Source organism: Macrobrachium rosenbergii, chromosome 5 (assembly GCF_040412425.1).
Source record: "Macrobrachium rosenbergii isolate ZJJX-2024 chromosome 5, ASM4041242v1, whole genome shotgun sequence".
In the NCBI taxonomy this organism is placed as follows: Eukaryota; Metazoa; Arthropoda; class Malacostraca; order Decapoda; family Palaemonidae; genus Macrobrachium; species Macrobrachium rosenbergii.
The window spans coordinates 55,948,053-55,968,408 of NC_089745.1; the positions used below are offsets into that span (position 1 = coordinate 55,948,053).

Genomic DNA, 20,356 nt, shown 5'->3' on the forward strand with positions numbered 1-20,356 from the left:
GTGGCATCTGTCCTTAGTCATGAGTCACGTGGGACCACCCACACCCAAGCAGTGCTCTGTGACTTCATCAGTTACTCTTTTACCACCTCTGGGAGAGGAAGTGTTGTTCTTTCTCTCCTCTCTAAAGCTGGTTTGATTTGCCCATTTTTGCTTTCTTTCTGTTTCAGTGTGTCGTTTTCTGCTGTTTGTGGACGTGTGCTTGGATATAATGGATCCTCTTAACCCTCCTGCGAGTATATCTTTTGGATCTCGTAAGAAGCACTGGAAATGTCCAGGCGTTGGTGGCTTTCCTTGTTCTCGTTTCCTAACTTCAGTGAATATGGATCCTCATCCAACGTGTAGCAGATGCAGAGAGAACGTATGTAATGCAACTAATCCTTGTTTTGTATATTGTGATTGGTCAGTGGAACAATGGGAGAGGTTTTATGGGAAGGGTCAGTACAAGAGGAAGGAGGCGGCTCCATCTTGGATTGATGGGGATTCGTCTGCAGTTTCCTTTGTTCAGACTCCTCGTGATGCTGTCCTTTCCTCAGAGAGGCCTGTTCCAGTTGTTTCACCTGTAATAGAAGTTTCCCATGCCCCTTCCTATTTGTCCATAAGATTCATCGGGGGATGCATTTGGAGGGGTTTCGGGTAATTATATGCTTAATTATGCCCCTTCTTTTCCTTCAGGGAAGGGAGGGGGATCTCCTTCTTTATCTCATTTTCCCGCTCCGGATGCTCAGAGGATGGCAAGCACATGGTCCTCACTAAGCCTATCAGGGGTATCAACTTGGATGGCCTGTGTTGTCTCACTACATGGCTTCACGCTACCCTCCAGTCCCTCATTCTACGGGTGTCCCCCACGGGCCTTGGGCCTCCATTATATGGGGTCAAGTACAACATCCTCTGGAACGCATATGGTACCAATTCTGCATCATGTTGGGGCTTCCTTGGTATTGCTTGCAGTGGTACCAACAAACTCTTCACATGTTTCGCACAGTGTAGTGATGTCACAACCTGGTCCATCAGTGACACCACCTTCTAACATGGCAGCTGTGGTGACATCAAATCCTACCCTTTCAACAACTACATCTTCTGGGATGACGTCGAATTCTATGTTGACGGATTTGTTAGCGAGAACGGTGATGGAGAAATTCAGTGTTAGAAGAGAAGTTTAATAAAGTATGCAAGGAGGAAAGACATAAGTCGTCGTCGTCTTCTGCCTCATCATCAGCTTCATCGGATTTGTCCATTGTACCTGTGCGAGCTCCAGTTAAGCATTGAAGGATCAGGGACTTCGTGGCTTTTCCTCATGCCAAAAAAGAGAAGGACAATTTCTTCTTCTTCAAGCCAGGACTGCCACATCCCTGTGTGTATGCGAGCTCGAGATTCGGTCGTGGACTCTGTCTCAGAGGTTGGTGGTCGTGGTTCTTCCACGGTCGTTCAGTCTAGGAAGCCTATGGACGTAGGACTGAAAGTTTCGTCGGTTCCAGTCTTAGGAATGAGCACAGATGTAGTGGGAATGCCTTCAAAATACGTTCGAAGGTTGCCCTTGGTGGCTCAATGGACAAATAATATTCACGATGAAGTTCCTGTGTCTCCAGAACGGCTGTTGTTGAAAGTTAGGAGGAAAGATAATAACGCTCCAATCAAGAGATCTAGGGTACTGGAAGCCGAGGATTTATGTATGGATGACAACGGACATTTGTCTTCTAGGCCGCTGGACAGTGAAGTTGTTGTTTGGCTGTTGGTCAGGTGTTCAAGGTCCAGATCTCCCAAGAAAGTGCCTAGTTTTTCCCCGATACGTGTCGGCCATAGAAGTATGGATAGATATGGATATGGATAGATATGGATGTAATACATCACAAGATCGGTCGGATGTGAGGGAATGGGGACATTCAGGTTCACAGTCAAAGCGCAGAGAAAGGACTCAACGGTCGTCGCCCCTCAGACATCAACATGATGCAACTAGGCCAAGAGAAGACGGACGTGCGTTGTGTGATAGGGTGCTTCAGCTTCGAGAGAGAGTATTCATGATGTTCCAGTGCCTTCCTCTTCTGGTAATAACAGGGTTAATGAAGCGAAAGACGTGGAAAATCAGGAGTTTCTTTCCTCTTGTGCAGAGGTTATAGATCTGATTCATCAGTTTATTAATCTGTCAAGGAGGACTGAAACTCCTTCAGTGATTGCTCCTACTGGAATTGAAGCACTTTTAGGACCTAAAAAAGATATTAAGGTGTCCTTTGAATTGACGTGCTCTAGTCACACAGAGTCAGCCCTGCTCCATGTAAACTCACGGATTTCAGGGCAGGATAACTTTTTACGGTCAAGAAGATCGTTCAAGTTGCTCCCTCCTCCTCTATCTCAACATAGGAGATATTATATGACTCGTGTTATTCCACTGTTGGGTAGACAGATCAACCCAGACGTCGTTCATTTGAGACCAGGTCTGAATGGAGTCAGAATGGAGTCTCCTTCCCTTACATGTCAGGAGGCCGCTGCATTGGAGTTGACGGCCCCTTCTATCTTCCAGATGGCATCTTGGTTAGATTTATGGTCAACAGCTGTAGCTAAGTTTGCCTCTTAGGATTCAGCAAGGAGTTCAGTAGATGAGACAGCTTTTATCAGATTGCTTCAATTTGGTACTAAAGCTGTTTCATATTTAACTGATCTGAGTGCAAAAGTATGGGCTAATATTTTAATGAGAAGGGATGCAGCCCTAACCAAGATAAGCCGCTCGGTGGATGTGGACTCTTTGTTGTCGCTCTGGAGTGGGGATATTTTGGAGTCCCAATTGCTGTTGTTACCTAAGGAGAAGCTGGAAGCTGCCATCGATAGACGTCGTATCGATACTAACGACAGGCTTGTTCAGTAAGCTGTTAGTAAGTCTAATGTGAGTTGGTCTAACGTTGCGAGGCAGACTCAACAGGCTCTACAAAAGTTCATGAGATCTATTCCTGCCCCTCAACCTACTCAACAAGCTCCATCCACGAAGAAAGCATCCCAACAGCGGCCCTTTCAGAGTCGACCTGCAAGAAGAAGGGGAAAAAGGGGCAGAGGCAGGGGTATGAGACGACAGAGTGGGTGACGACTTTCCCCATTTAGTGCCACTAGTTGGGGGATGCCTGGCAAGTCATTGGGCTGTGTGGCAGAGATTCAGGTCAGAGACGTGGGTAGTAGATGTCCTGAGGATAGGTTATTTACTTCCATTCGACTTCATGCCACCTCTTTCAGATCGCCCTCTACCGCACCTTTCTTACAATCCGGGATCACAGAAACATCTCATTTTGCAAGGAGAAGTGAAGAAAATGATGGAGAAGGGAGCAGTAGAAACAGTAACGGTTCCTTTGGTGGGCTTCTACAGCTGGATCTTCCTAGTACCGAAGGCCAATGGCAAATGGAGGACAGTAATAGGCCTGTCAACACTGAATCTTTTTGTCAGGAAGACGAAGTTCAAAATGGAGTCTCCAAGGACGGTCTTGGCAGCAGTCAGAGAAGGAGATTATATGCTGACCATAGATCTAAAGGATACGTACTTCCAGATCCCAATCCATCACTCACCACAGAAATTTCTTTGGTTCAGTCTTGTAGAGCAGGTGTTTCAGTTCAAAGTGCTTTGTTTTGGCCTGACAACATCTCAGGTGTTCACAAGAATGAACACAAGAATATGATTGTGTCCTTTCTGTCTGAGAAAACATAACCAGCAAACCAGTGGCAAGTAGTTCTGGGGCTACTAACTTCTCTACAGAAATTAGTTCCTCACAGACATCTACATATGAGATCGCTACAGTGGAGACTGAAGGAGTTTTGGTTTCTAGCAACAGATCACCCTCATGTGAAAGTTCCTCTGTCTCTGGAGGTGAGGAAAGACCTGCTGTGGTGGCTGGACGACAACAATTTGACAGCAGGAGTGTCTCTCCATGTGCCCTCTCCGGATCATCTGTTATTCTCAGATGTTTTGGCCGAAGGTTGGGGAGCTCACCTAGAGGACCTTCTAATTTTGGGAGAATGGAGTCATCAAGACAAACAACTCCACATAAATATGTTGGAGCTGAAGGCAGCATTCTTAGCATTGCAGAAGTTTCACGAGAGGATAATGGGTCACTCTGTAGTTTTGATGTCAAAGGACACTACAGTAGTGACATATGTAAACACGCAGGGGGGACTTGTTTCTCGACAGCTTCACATTATGACAGTCCTACTGCATCAGTGGGTTGTAGACAATTCAGTGGAGATCAAGGCCAGATACATTACAGGAAAAAGGAATGCGGTAGCAGACAAGTTAAGCCGTCAGGAACAGATTCTGGGAATGGAGTGGTCTCTGCATCAGGAGGTGGTGGACAGGCTGTTTCTCTTGTGAAGGAGACCTGTGATAAATCTCTTCTCAACAAGGAGCAACACAAAACTGGAAGTCTATTGTTCAGTGGTGCCAGACATGGCCGCAGTGGCAGAGGACGCCCTGCAACATCCGTGGGACAATTTGGACGTTTATGTTTTCCCTCCATTTTGTCTGATTTGCCAGGTCCTGAATAACGTAATGAGGTCCCAGAATCTCCAGATGACGTTGGTAGCTCCTCTGTGGCTGCAGGCAGAATGGTTCCTGGGCCTGCTGTCTCAGCTGTCAGAAGTTCCAAGGGAGTTACCTCCCTGGCACAATCTACTTTGTCAACCTCATGTGGAGAGGCACCAGCAGAAGGTACAGTCCCTATCTCTTCACGGGTGGAGACTATCAAGTATTTCTTGCGAGCTGGAGGCTTTTCTTGAGGAGCAACGTCTCAGATGTCAGGATATTTCAGGAAGTCTTCAACATCCATGTACCAGGGAAAATGGTCTGTCTACTGTGATTGGTGCCGTAGACAGGGTTCTTCTCCACTCAGATCTTCTATTCAACAAATAGCTGATTTTCTAGTCGTTCTCAGGGCAGAAAAACTTTCTTTGTCTGCCGTAAAGGGCTATAGGGATGCTCTAGCACTAGTTCTACACATGAAAGACATAGATATATCTACATCTTGGGAAATATTATGTTAAGAGCTTCAAGCAGTCCTGTTCCTCTAGAAAACTCAAACCCCCTAGTTGGGATTTGGCTCTGGTTTCAACTAGTCTTACTCGAGCCCCCTATGAACCATTGTGACAGGCTACAGATGGAAACTTTAGACCCTCAAGGCAGTTTTCTTGCTGGCTCTAGCATCTAGGCGAACACCATGGTCTGTCTTATGACGTCAAACACACCAGAGGTCGGAAGTCTTTAGCTTTCAAATTTATTCCAGAATTTGTTGCGAAGACTCGAAATCTTTCAGTCTATGATGAAAGATTTGTCTCCTTTTCTACACCTTCTTTGGGCAACTTTGTTCACAATGACTCTGATGAAATGTTGTTTTGCCCTGTCAGGGCACTGCTTGCTTACCTAAAATGGACTCAACATCTTAGACCGGGTTGTCGCAGACTTTTTGTTAGCACAGGCCGGGTCAGGAAGGAAGTGTCCAAGAATACAATCTTGTTTTGACTACGAGAAACGATCATGAGCTCCAGACAATGTCACGCAGGCAAAAGTGCACGATGTTAGAGATCTAAGCTCCTCATATGTCTGTTCATAGAATTCTGAAAGCTGTGTGTGGTGTTGCCAAACCACTTTCACTTCCTTCTACTTGAAGGACGTTGCCCCTAGGTCCTTGGACACCTTTTCCTTGGGTCCAGGGGTGGCTGCTCAACAGGTTGTGTAGCTCATCCAGTGCCCCTGGCAGGTCAGTTTGTATCTAGTTTAAGATGATGGTACGAAAATGAATGAATGAGATTACTGGTCTCTTTTCTTTTCTTCTTTCTTCTTTACCTGCAGGCAGTACAAAGAGGGTTCCGTCGCGAGCTGGAACTGACATGATACAGGTGAGTGCAGTGGCCATACAGTAATACAGTAATACAGTAAACCCCCTGTATTCGCTTTCTCATGGTTCACAGACTCTCGCATTCACGGGTTTCTCTGTGGAACACATCTAGCCATTTTTTGCGGAAAATTCACCCATTCGCGGTATTTTTTAATGAGAAATATTCACTAATTACTGTATTTTCATATAATTTTCATGAATAAATGCACTTTTTGTGATAAAACTATTAAAATACTCAGGTATAAGCATTTTTACAGGGTTTTTCTTGGTTTAAGCTATCAAAATGGGCAGTTCTAAGTGTTTTTAGAGGGGTTTTAAGCATTTGCGGATTTGACCTATTCGTGGGGGGGTGTGGGACGCATCCCCCGCGAATACTGGGGTTCACTGTATAAGGTTTCTTTCAGCAGCAATATATTCCTCTCCTTAGCAAGGAGAGAAGGAGAGAGAGGAATGATAACAAACCTACATAAGTGGCTACCTTGGTTTGTTATAAGAACAGATAGCTTCTTATCTTCCACATATGCAATGAACTGTGACACTGTACTGAAACCCAGAAGTCTGAACCCAAGATATACATATATCTGAGGTTCAGAAATAAAGGTCATGTTTCTTAGAATTCTCTTATTCAAAAGAATAGCCAGGTGTGGCACACCTCCAGTCGGTTAATTTACTTACCTCCCACCAAGACTGAGTCTATCCTAATGTTAAGACCGAGGGTTTGTTTCATATATGAATAAATGACAAACTTATTAAATTAGTTTGTATTTTTCATAACTAACAAACCTCAGGTCTTAACATTTAAGGCCCACCTCTAACCACACCTTTGACAGCTTAACCTGGGTTGGAAGAATAACTGATGAAGTCATGGAGTACTGCTTGGGTGTGGGTGGTCGCACACGACTCGTGACTAAGGACAGATGCCACTAGTCCCTTGCATATACAATTTATTGATTTTACCGAATTCTAGCTGGCGCTAGAAGTTTATCCTGATGTTAAGACCGAGGGTTTGTTAGTTATGAAAAATACAAATTAATTTAATAAATTTATCATATTACTGGGTCAACTGTAGTTTCATAAAAACTATAACTGGACAGGCTAAAAATTTTGATGTCTTTGAGAAAATTTCTTTCAAGGGATTTCTGTCCAATACTTGTCATTCACTGTCAACCAAATTTGGGCATTATGTTCAACTGTTTACGTTGTAAAGTACTGCACTGTCTACAAACAAGAAGTGGGTTATGAGGAGCAGCTAGTAAGACAGGTATTAAATGTCTGCCAAATTCTCTGATGGATTAACATTTCCACATTGCTTTAAGGTATTGATAACTTTGGGTTTTATCTGCTTTATATTTTCTTTATCTGGAATGTTATTTCATTTAATGTCTAAAGGAGCAGCATAGTTCAACTTTTATACCAGCCCCAGGTAATTTATTGAAGGCCTATTTTATCAGATGGAGGCCTATTTTATCAGATGGATACAGGCAGCAGGGTTCCATTCCCGACGGTGTGACGATACGTGAAAATCGCCGCTAACTGAATAATCGGCGATAATAGCACTGATCCCTGGTTATCGGTGCCGATAACCGGTGATCAGCACTGCTGATGAGAGGTGATCGACGTTGATAACCAGTTATCAGCGACGAAAATCTGGTTATCGACATCGCTAGACAAGCACCGTAAAACCGGATTGCTGGTAACCGGGGACTGCCTGTATTAATTTTTCATTGTTCCTATGGAACTCCTAGAATTACTGAAAATTACACACTTTTGTGGAGGTTATTTTTAATAATCTTACCAGCACAAAAGATTGCAAACAATTTTCCTGTGAAAACAGGGGTTATATTAGGTAGTGAAAATTACATTCAAATCCAGCAATTGTAGATAGCTTTACTTTCACACAACCGCTTTCCAGTCTCATAAATTTTTTTAGAACCTGAAAGACAACGACCCCACTGTGACGTCCAGACCACCTGTTGGAGGCCTCAATTGGCATCATTCTTCAAGTGACTTTCAGGAATTATTACTTTGTACTATATTGAACCATTCATTTTTTAAATATTTTGCATTTTTCCTTAGATTATCAAACCAGAACCTTTGGAATAAGAGTAATCCCAGCATGAGTTGGAAACAGTTGTCAAAGCTTGAAAATAAAGTGGTAAACTGCTGCCAGGCAAGTGAGTGTTAGGGCACCAAACACTCCTTGTCAGTAACCCAACACCTTTTTTCCTCCAGAAAAAGGGAATGTACAGAGTTGGTTAAAATGGGATTATTATGAAAGGCTCTGGTTTGTGTATACAGTAAAAATAATTGTATTTTGAATGTGATGTTTGTTCTTATTGGAATACAAACATCTGCCTTTTACATAAGAGGCTTATTCCTCAGGTGGCAGATCGTCTTGCTTCATTAATTAGTACTGTTCCAAATGTTATAGAAACATGCAAGATTGAACCTCTGCAACATCCCATAAGTCCACTTATAGCCCCAGACTGGTGGGACTGTTACATACCCACCCACAATTGTATGATCCCTTTTCATGTATATAAGCATGGGAGGGCTGACACCTTTACATAACCACCCATGCAGCTTGCCCTAAGGATGCAGAGGTAGATAGGCCCCTGTGCCAGAGTTTGGTTCACCATGTCTAAATATGCTCTAAAAAAGGTTCATGAAATCCTCTCTTTCCGTTCAGAGAATAGAAGACAAAGTCACTATGTAGCAATATCAAAATCCAGGAATGAATGATGGGACTCTACATTTCCACCTTTCCCCCTTGTTAAAGAGGGTTATTATTAATATTTCAGTAAACTTGCAATTCTTTAAAATTCTGATGAATAGATAAATTGAAAATGAAGACCCTGACAAAAAATTGCCTTTCCCGATTTATTTTGAAAACTTGACATTTGCTGTTGGTTGAAGTTTGGACATTCATATAAACTATGCATAAATGTTGAGTAAAGCATGCAAAACATTAAGTAAATTTTGACCTGCATTCTCTGCATACATTAAGTATCCAAGGGGCAATCGAGTGGACCAAAGACGAAATAAAATTACTTTGGTGTGGCATTCTTTTTTTTGAAGAAAGTCATAATTCAACCAGGGCTTCTTTTTGGTTTCATTTATCAGGTTCATTATTCCACAGACACTGCCACTGATTAAGCATGGTTTTAGAGATATCGTTGGATTTGGTCATAGTAACTGCAGCTTTGGCTGCTTTACCTGCATTCTCATTCCTATTTATAATGACATGAGCAAATATCCTGCACATTTTAATATTTTCATCAGCTTCATATAATGAAAGATGTAAACTTTTGCTGCACACGGGAATTTTTTGGACAGTAGTTCCAAAGGGCTTCAACAGTACTTTTTGAGTCACTGATAACAAATGTCTGTGGTAGCATATTTCAATTATCTTCACCGCTGAATTTATCGCACTACGTCTGCTGTGAAAATAGCAGAATTGTTTGATAATGAGCACTGGCTTGTTTAATTACAAAAAAAGGCCTCAAATCCTTTTGCTTCTAGAACATTTGGAACCATCAGTATAAAATGCATAGTGTAGACCTTTGCAACTTATATTATTCTGTTGTGTGTTATAATAAACTGGAGTGTATGCATACTTTTTAGACAAATAAATGAATACAAGTTAGCTAGTTAGTTATAAATGATTTGTTTAACCAGACCTCTGAACCCTTTTAGGGTTTTTCTTGGGCTGGGAAATGAATACAAGTTATGACTTCAAAAGGGTAGTCCAAGAAAAAGGTAGTTCTATGTTTTGGATGAAATCTGATCTTCATATTCACTGATTCTTTAAACAATTAACTAATTTGGAAAGTGGAGGATGGATAATTGTGAAAATGTCAACATTTAAACAATGTGCTTGTATTTTTACTGCACACATCATCAGACACATCTTGGACAGGTGACAGGCTGTGTAGCACTCCTGGCTGTTTCCCTCAGTCCAGTATAAAAACAAGTTGGGCTGTCCAACAGCTGGAAAGGGCACTAGGAGGGGGACATCTAGAATCAAAGATCCAAGGCATCTCTTCACCAACCTAGGCTCAACCATGTACATTAGATGGGATGCAGGCTTGTCTGGAAAGAGCTAAGAATAATTTTACTACAACTGAACCACCACTGTAGGACCAGGGAGATAGTATCCAAGGGCCAACAAGAGTTCTCTTGTAGAAATACTGTAAAAGGGAATCCTACCATTCAGGATCCTGACCTCAATACCTAAAACCAAAGTTCATTTGAACAGGGTCAGGAGTAACTCCGGACTGTTTGATAAAAAGAGCAGAAGCCAGGTCTTTCTCTCAAGAAAAAAACTGGAAATTCCATTCACAGGACTGGATCAGAAGGGGGGGGGGGTACCAAGCTCACCTTCTCGTTGGCCAGTGCTTAGGTAGGAAGTGGAGGGGAAGAAATGCAATGCATAGAATATTAACCATTTTATCAGAAACCTACAAGAGGTAATGGGTGTATAGCTGGAAGACAGAAAAATAAGAATCACAACAAATCATCTATTACTGGGGTCAAGCTAAAATAAGCACACAACAAATCTATTACTGGGGTCAAGCTAAAATAAGCAAAGATGCAGAAAAGAACGCATACAAAATCATAAGATTGCTGGGAGAAATATTTCTGGAAAGATGAAGCTGTCACAGAGCTAATGCCATGCATGGGAGCAAAAGAAACACCCCTGGTTTCCATCTGGAGGAAGGGAAAACCTAAGCTTCCTTTCTAAAGGGAAACCATTACTCATAACTTCCTTTGGTAAACTGGATTCACCAGGTCCTTCAACAAGGAGTAAAGCTATTGTATGAAGTAGGGCAAATATGTGAATGCTTCCTTCCCATGGGTAGCTGTGAATACAAATGAGTCACAAAGATAGCACAAAGTAATGGTTGTGCTTATACCTCTGAATTGCCTTTTGAAGATCTAGAGAGATCCTCTTGAGGCAAACATTAAAGTACAGGCAGTCCCCAGGTTACAGCGGGGTTCCGTTCCGGCGGCGTGCCGTAAGTCAGAAAACACTGTAACTCGGAGAGAGACTTATGTAAGCCTGGGGAAAGAAACAGGTTTTTAAGCTTTGCCCTAATAATAAACCAGTTTTCTCCCCTCCTTATATAAGGGACCTCCTTATAGTAAACCCTAAACCAGTTTTCTCACATCATTATAGCGTTTACAGCGCTGTAATCCTAGTTACAGTGCTGTAACTTTGGAACATCAGCCATAACCCGGAACCAATTTTGTGATGAATATATTCCAAAAAGCGCCATAAGCACGGAACACCCAGGGACTACCTGTACATGGTATTGGAGTAAAAGAGAAAGTAAACAATGCACCTTCCTTGATTTCATGCTGAGAATCATCCTTTGGTCAACACCAAGTCAACACCAATCCTACATAAAGAGGAAAGAAGACAATAATCAACGGTATCATAAATCGGTGAACTTTCTAGTATGAACCCTCTGTAGCACAAAAAATTATCTAGAGACTGTGTACATGTCCATTTGGAGTTCTGGATTCATGCACATACAGTCAAGGATGACATGTGAATGGAACATGGTTCCAAACCGTAATTAACTGGCCCATGGGGCTCCCTATGATCAATAAAAACTGAACTAGTAGAGGCCACAGGAAACAGAACTACAAACTGACCAAGTGGTGCACACTTGTGCACACATACACACACACACACACAATGTCACAGTACCTGTAGATATCATATAATAGTGACCTGTCGTCAGTACATTACTTGTCTGCATGTATACAATCCATAAACTGTGCACACATTCAGCAAGGGTCTCACTTGGGGAGGGACCAGCATACTCACCTGACTCGCCATTGGACAACAGTGTATGCAAGTCACACCTTCCTGCACATTATCCCCTCTCAGCTGAGAGAGCAATGTACATATTGGAAGGAGCAGGGAGAGGTTTGGGTGTAGGGATGAAGGACTGGGAAAGGTTCCATCGTGTCAACTGGGTAGTCTTTACTCTGGACAACATAAGTGAATGTTTTTTAGTCTTTCTATTCTTAATCCCAAACGTCTTCCACTGAAAAGATAAAGAATTAACTACCTTCTTACCATGTCTCAGTAACCAATTCCAGCTGGTACTAAGGAATACTCTTGCATAAAAGGGAATGATTTGTACTTCTGTAGGAACATGTAGTTTTTCAAAATGGTCAATACTGTACTGCTGAATCTAACAGAAAAAATTTAGCAAGAACAATGGTGCTAGTGCGAGGGATCATATAATATTTGGAATGTTTTTTATTCATTCTATATCAACAATGTTGATGTAATTGACAAAAAATTTTTGATGGTCCTATTATACGTCACAATGTGCATATCTGTATAGAGGAAATACTTTTGGTCGATTCAAATTTGTCAAATATAAAACATTGTTTTGATACTTTACACTTATTCAAATGCCTTGTACTGCTTGCCAAAACTAAATATCATAAAAACAAGTTTTGACATAGGAAAAATGATATTTTCATAATAAAATAAATTTTTGAACATACTTACCTGGTAGTTATATATATAGCTTAAGTCCCTGACGTCACGGCAGAATTTCAAAACTGCGGCAATGCCGATGGGTAGTCAGGTGTACCACTAGTGCGCCCTCTACCCAGGTACCTTGAACCATTCCAACTGTTCCTCAGATCTTCCATGCCCCTAGTCTCTAGAGGGGAGGAGGGTGGGAATTTAATCATATATAACTACCAGGTAAGTATGTTCAAAAATTTATTTTATTATGAAAATATCATTTTTAAACATCTGACTTACCTGGTAGTTTATATATAGCTGATTGACACCTTTGGTGGAGGGTCAGAGACAGCCAACATCTTTGGAATTTTGCTTAAGGGTTAATAAACCAACTTAAGGTTCTTACCTGGTTTAAGGAAGCTGACTTCAATGAACTCCCCCTCATTATGTCTGCTTTCCTTAAGAGGTCCAGCGATCCACTCAGGGGGCTGAAGACCTCTAGGAGCTGCCAACCGGTATACCAACCTCTATGTGACAGACAACCTATAATACCCTTGTTCCGGGCGCTGCCAAGGAACAAACTGATTACCTGACTAAAATCAATGATTGCGGAAGATTGCGTCCAATCTCCACAAACAACCATAAGATTACAACTATTCCAAGGCAAGAATCAAGGGCATCGAATTATGGGATTGCAGGGGTAGTCCCTTCTCCCACTACTGAGTTAGCTGCTATAAACGGTCCCAGTGTATAGCAGTCGTCATAAAGCGTTTGTACTTGCTTCAAGTAGTGTGAGGCAAACACTGACTTGCTTCTCCAGAAGGTCGAGTCCATGATACTTTGTAGGGACCTATTCTGTCTAAAGGCTACAGAGGTTGCAACCGCTCTGACCTCATGGGTTTTAACCTTTAGAAGCTTAAGGTCCGCTTCATTGCATTCTGAATGCGCTTCCCTTATCAACTGTCTAATGAAAAAGGATAAGCATTCTTTGACATTGGTAGAGAGGGCTTCTTAACTGAACACCAAAGCGCCTCTGACCTGCCTTGTAAATTCTTCACGTCCTTTGCAGGTGCGCTCTCAGAGCTCTTACCGGACAGAGGACTCTCTCTAACTCCTCACCTGCGATCTCTGCCAGATTCATAATCTCGAAGGACTTGGGCCATGGTTGTGAAGGCCGTTCATTCTTAGCTAAAAACCCCAGTTGTAGAGAGCAGATAGCTTTGCGTTCCTAAAACCGACGGTTTTATTGAAGGCATGTACTTCACTGACTCTTTTAGCTGTCGCCAAGACAAACCAAAAATAGAGTCTTCATTGTGAGATCTTTAAATGAGATCTCTTGCAAAGGTTCTGAACCTATCGGACATGAGGAACTTTAGGACCACGTCTAGGTTCCACGCTGGTGAGATCTGACTTTTCTCTTTGGTAGTCTCGAATGATCTGATAAGGTCTTGGAGATCCTTATTGGCAGACAAGTCCAAGTTTCTGTGTCTGAAGACCGCTGCCAACATGCTCCTGTATCCCTTAATAGTCGAGACTGAAAAGTTACGTCTCCTCTTAAGGTAAAGAAGAAAATCCGCTATCTGGGTCACAGAGGTACTGGACGAGGACACGGAGTTGTTTTTACACCAACCTCTAAAAATATCCCACTTGGATTGGTATACCCTGATGGTAGATGACCTCCTAGCTCTTGCGATCGCTCTAGCTGCCTCCTTGAAAATCCTCTAGCTCTTGCGAGTTTTTCGATAGTCTGAAGGCAGTTAGCTGTAGACCTTGGAGGTTTTGGTGATACCTTTCCAAGTGGGGTTGTTTGAGTAGATCTGGCCTTGGGGCAGACTTCTCGGCGTGTCCACCATCCATTCCCGCACCTCTGTGAACCATTCTCTTGTTGGCCAAAGGGGACCACTAGAGTCATCCTGGCGCTCTCGTGGGACACGAACTTCTGAATGACTCTGTTTATGATCTTGAAGGGAAAGGCGTGGCGTCCAGGTTGGACCAATTTAAAGGAACGCATCTATGTGCATTGCCTCGGGGTCTGGCACAGGAGAGCAGTACGTCTCCATCCTCTTCGTTTGAGCTGTGGCGAAGAGGTCTATGCATGGACAACCCCAAATCCGCCACAATTCTCTGCAGACATCTTGGTGAAGAGTCCATTCTGTTGCCAGGACTTGACCTTTCCTGCTCAGACTGTCTGCCCTCACATTTTTTCCCCCTGAATGAAACGTGTCAACAATGTCACATTTTCTCCTTTGGCCCAGATAAGGAGTTGCCTCGACGTTTCGTACAGTGACCCGGAGTGGGTTCCTCCTTGTTTGTTGATGTAGGCCAACGCTGTCGTGTTGTCGGAGTTGACCTGTACGACCTTGTCTTGGACTGAGTGTTGTAACTCTTTGAGGCTAAAAATATTGCAGTCAGCTCCTTTTGATTTATGTGGAGCTTCTCTTGCTCTCTGGTCCAGAATCCTGATACTTCCAACTTTCCCAATGTTGCTCCCCACCCGAGTCCGACAGCGTCGGAGAACAACACTAGGTCTGGGTTCTTCTGTTTTAATGAAAGGCCCTCCTGAAGCTTGACTGGGTCGTTCCACCACTGAAGGCACTGTTTCATCGCCTCTGAAATGGGGATACACTCTTTCTCTAGCCCGTCTTCTCTGCTCCAATACCGATTGAGGTGGAATTGGAGTGGGCGAAGGTTTAGTCTTCTAAGGAAACGAACTGTTCTAGCGAGGAAAGGGTCCCTAGCAGGCTCATCCATTCCTCGCCGAGCACATCCGTTTCCCCAGAAAGTCCTTTAATTTTACCAAGGTCTGTTCCATCCTTGATGGTGACGGAAAAACCCGAAAATCCGAGACTGAATCCTCATCCCTAGATACAGGATCTCTTGAGATGGGGTCAGATGTGACTTCTGCCTGTTTACCAGAAGTCCTAGTTCCTCTGATAAACAGATTGTCGTTTGAAGATCCTCCAGACAGCGATTGAAAGAAGGAGCTCTGAGAAGCCAGTCGTCCAGATACAGAGAGGCCCTGATGCCTCTCGTGTGCAGCATTCCGCTACATTCGACATCAGTCTGGTGAATATTTGGGCGCCGTGTTTAGGGCGAAGCAAAGAGCCGAAACTGGAATACCTGTTCCTTGAAGACGAATCTCAGGTATTTCTTGAAGCCGGGTGGATAGGAATGTGGAGATATCGTCCTGAAGGTCCAAGGAAACCATCCAGTCGTGTTGTCTGACTGCCGCTAACACTGATTTTGTTGTTTCCATGGAAAACTTCGTCTTTTTGTACAAAGGCGTTGAGGCACTCACATCCAGTACTGGTCTCCAACCCCGAGCTCTTGGGAACCAGGAAAAGGCAGTTGTAGAATCCTGGCGAATCCAGATTTTGTATTTTCTCTATTGCGTTTTTCTGCAATAATAAGAAACTTGCTGTTGAATCGCCTGTGCCTTGGACTCGTCTCTGTATCTGGGAGACAGATCTATTGGTTTGTCTGCCAACGAGGGCTTTCTTAGGAAAGGGATTTTGTATCCATCCTTGAGTAGTTGAATGGACCAAGGATCCGCTCCTCTTTTCTCCCATACCTGCCAGAAGTTTAACAGCCTGGCACCTACCGCTGCCTGAAGGGGGAGAACGTCAAGTCCTGTTTCTTCCCTGTCTAGAGGAACTCCTTGCTGCAGATCTTCTACCCGCCCTCGAGGAACCTCTACCTGAGGGCCGACCACGAAAGGGCTGAGATCCCTGAAGCACAGAAGCCTCAGCCTTACTCTTTTTAGTCATGAAAGTCGTTGGTAAGACTTTCTTTGCTGTCTTCGATATAAGATCTTGTGTGGTTTTCTGAGCTAAGGAGGTAGAAATCTCTTTAACCAAGTCTTGAGGGAAGAGGTGAGAGGAAAAAGAGGCGTAAATTAATTCCGCTTTTTGACTGGATGTGACCCCATTAGCTAGGAAAGAGCAAAGATGGGTCTTTTTCTTCAAGATTCCTGCTGAGAAAAGTGCCGCTAATTCGCTGGCACCGTCTCTGATTCCTTTATCCATACACGACATAAGATGTACAAATTCTTCTTTGTCGGTCGTGCTGAATAATCCCATCTTTCTTCCCCTAACGCTCCCAGGGTCCAGTCCAGAAAGTTAAAGACCTCGAAGGCCCTAAAAATTCCTTTGAGGAGGTGGTCCAACTCTGATGTTGACCAACAAAACTTCCGTTCTCCCCATGGCCACTCGGCGAGATGAATCAACAAGATTAGAAGTCTCCTCGGGAAGAGGCAGGTATTCCAAGGCGAACGATTCTCCCGTTTGATACCAAACGCCTTTCGATCTTGAAGCTAGTTTGGCTGGAGGAAAAGCAAAGCTGTCTTTCCTTGTTCTTTCTTTGAAAGCATCCATTCATTCATCATTTTGAGAGCTCTCTTGGACGAGCGGGACAAAACCATCTTCATAAAGCTGACTCCTTGGCGCCTTCCCAAGAGTAAATTCTGAAGGTGGGGAACGAGGAGCCGTCGAATAAAGTTTTCAGGAAAACCTCCGCAAAAAGTTTCATAAGTTTTTTGAAGTCTGATGAAAGTTGAAGGCCTTTACTATCTTCTTCTTCGAAACTTGTTCGATAAGATCCACAGGAGACTGAGGATATCATCAATCTCTTCTTCTGATTGACCAAAAACCAAAGAAGCGGCGTCTTTCAAAGTATCACCTTGGCGCTCGGCGTCCTGGTGTCCAGTCTCGTGACGTCTGGTGTCTTCGTGGCGCCTGGCGTCCTGGCGTTCAGATTCTTGGCGTTGGCGTCCTGGCGCGTGGCGCCTGGCGTCCTGGCGTCCATCCTCTTGAGCTGCTCGGGCGTCCTGGCGTCCAGACTTCTGACAATCATTGTTCCGTCCAACCTTAAGGTCGCTTGAGAACTGGCGCCTGTGCGACATCTGTCAAAAGCTTCCTCAGGCTGACGTAAAATGATTGAGGTTTCTTGAATAGGCAAAACATTTTTCTCACGTTCGCTGTCCGCGCACCCTGAAGTCACTTGAGAGCTGGCGCCTGTGCGACATCGGTCAAAAGTTTCCTCAGGGCGACGTGCAGCCATCGGTGGACAAGCGTCTGCATCCGTCTTTTCTGCAGGCTGAAAGACTTGCATCAGGGAAGAGAGTTTCCGTTGCATGTCCTGAATTAGACTGATCTGCGGAGCTACCTGTTGCTGGGGATCGACATGGGGAGCCGCAATATCAACTACTAATTCATTTTCATCGATGCGGCGTTGGAAATGAAGTTTGGCGACGCCTCGGTCTTATTTCGTCATCAGCGGAAGCAGACGGCGCGCCGTGCGACAACATACGTCTGCTTTTCACTGGAGAGCAATTGTCCGAACTAAGAGGGAACGCTCTGGGCTGCTCAGTGACTACATCCCGGAGTAGGAAGTGTCAAATCCGGCCCGCTCCACCGAAGGAAGTTTCCTTTTGAGGGGTCTCGATAAGGTCGTATGGCGCCAGTCCCTTCTAGTAACAGCGTCCTCCGGCGAGGATGAAAACACTTTAACCTCGCCTTTCCTATGGCGAGGGTGGCGCCCTGGGAAAGCGTCAACAGGTGCGCTCGAGGGGGACGACTGCTCGGTAGCTAAAGCCTCTCGCCTCCCTTCGTCTGTCGACATTCCTTCTCACAGGGGTTGGTGAGCTTGGAAGAGGTCTAGGACTAGGAGCACGACAGGACCGAGCAACCGCACCCTCCACAACACTTGCACTCTTATTTTTCTCATTAGCACTTGAATGTTTCAGATCTCTGACATTCGACCATAAATCCTCTCTGTCTCTTGTGAGGATTCTACCTTTTGTCCAAGGGTTTGAATGGCCGTCATCATGTCCTTGAAGGTTGGTTCCTTATCAGTATCAGTGGGGGGTTCTGGGACTACCACTACTGGGGAATGAATAATAGGATTGATATGAGGAGAATCTTCAATTCCCTGACTATCTCTAGAAGAGCGAGATTTACTACTCCCGGCTCTTCTGATCCTATCCCTTTCAAGCTTAGAAACATATCGGTAGTAATCCATCCACTCTCTTTCTGATAAACCAAAACATTCATCACATCTATCCTTTAACTCATAATTTTTCCCTCTGCATTTTACACAAATAGAGTGGGGATCCAACGGACTTTAGCAAGCCGGGTTTACCCCTCACACACATTCTCACACTCGAAGCAGAGTCAGACATCTTGGAAAGTGAAAAAATCGTAAGAAAAATCCAAAGCGAGCAAAGGTCAAAATCAACAATATCTAACAAATCCAGAAAATCCAAATCAAATCAAAAAAAAGCGAAAAGCCAAAGCCAAAGTGTACTTCACCAAAACTCTGTGAAAATCACGGGCCAAACAAGCAAAATTCTTAACGATGCAACCGGTATGGCGGCAGGGAAGATCTGAGGAACAGTTGGAATGGTTCAAGGTACCTGGGTAGAGGGCGCACTAGTGGTACACCTGACTACCCATCGGCGATTGCCGCGAGTTTTGAAATTCTGCCGCGCGTCAGGGACTTAAGCTATATATATAACTACCAGGTAAGTCAGATGTTTAAAAACTTATTTTGGTAGTCACTGTTGAGTCATCAAGGAGTTACCCTTCCATGGTGACCAAACTAATGCCAAATAATTCTCTTTTAGCTGGTCTCATGGCTGGGTACTATGTCATAATGATAAACACTATAACACATGATGGAGTACGTAATGGACTCAAAGAAAGGGGGGTACTTTCCCAAATCTTTACAGCGAGGCTGTATACCCAGGTTCTTCTATTGCCAAAACCTGCTTAGAAGAATAAGTGATTAATGCACATATGCAGTCCACCATATTGTCAAATCCCATGCCTTTTTGTCAGGGAAGTGGGAGGGGTTTTGAGGACTCAACAGTGACCACCAAAAATAGGTTTTTCCTACGTCAAAACCTGTTTTTGATAGTGCAGTAGCTTGTTTCATCCTCAAGGAGCTTTACAAAGAAAGTGACAGATGATGAAAAGGCTTAATCTCTCAATTTTCAATCCCAACATCCCACAGAAAAAACATTTCTGGTCTGAGGTCAAGCCACAAATTTCAAGCCCCATTCTTTATTCCAAATACTCCTCACGTTTTGGTACCAGTGGACAAGGAACTGTACACGAACTTATATTTTAGGATGTAGTTCTACAGTGGCTTACCTAAGCATGCTAGGTTTGGTTGCAGTACTGTCGCCCTTCTCCCAGCGACAGTTAGCATACTAACTGTCAATAAGACCCCTGGTTTTCTGCTGTAGCACCTAGGGGTTATTAACCATGCCACCTACTGATACAAAGTGTAGTCAAATTTGTTCAAGCTCATGGCAATAATGTTTTTTAAAAATACTGTCTCTGATGACCACCCTGTACATTTGGAGACTTCTTCGAAAGAGTCATTTCTGAAGAAGGCCAACGATGTACTTACTTTCCTAATATCATGTGACATAGGAAAGGAGTGTGGATTTGCCTTTTTAATGAGAGACACTACAATCATTCTCAGCCCTTGTTGGGAGTGATTTGTTTGTGCTAGGGTGTAGGAAAATCGGACCCTCTGGGATGTTTGCCATGACTTCTAGGTAAACCTTAACCCTCTCGCGCTTATGGGGGTTCCTATAGCGCTACCCAGCACGCGCCTTATGCCGTGGAAGGAAAAGTGGGGCTCGAGCAGAAAAGTTTCTTTGTAAAAATCGATACATCCAAACTATAACTGATATACGTTTCTGGTTTGTTTTATGATGTCGGCAATGATTGAGTTTTTTCCTAAAGCAATCAGAAAATCTTTGCAAGGCTTAGAAATAATAAAAAAGACATGATGAACGTGAAATTTTTAAGAAAAATCGTATATATTTTTTAAATAATCATGGAAAAAATATAATAATTAGGTTTGGGGAGTTTATTTTATATATAAATTGTGTGGAAATGTTTGAACTTTCATGGTGGAAGCAAGATATATGTATTGTTAGAATAAAACTGAGCAATTTTCGTTAGATTACAGACAATCTTTTTTTTTC

General features: G+C 43.5%; 1 protein-coding gene across 3 annotated transcripts in view; it reads right to left on the minus strand.

Annotated features, from left to right (window-relative positions):
* LOC136838812 (regulator of microtubule dynamics protein 1-like) overlaps nucleotides 1–20,356 on the minus strand; it is a 94,789-nt gene that overhangs the window by 8,754 nt on the left and 65,679 nt on the right. The gene's annotated exons all lie outside the window — the stretch shown is intronic.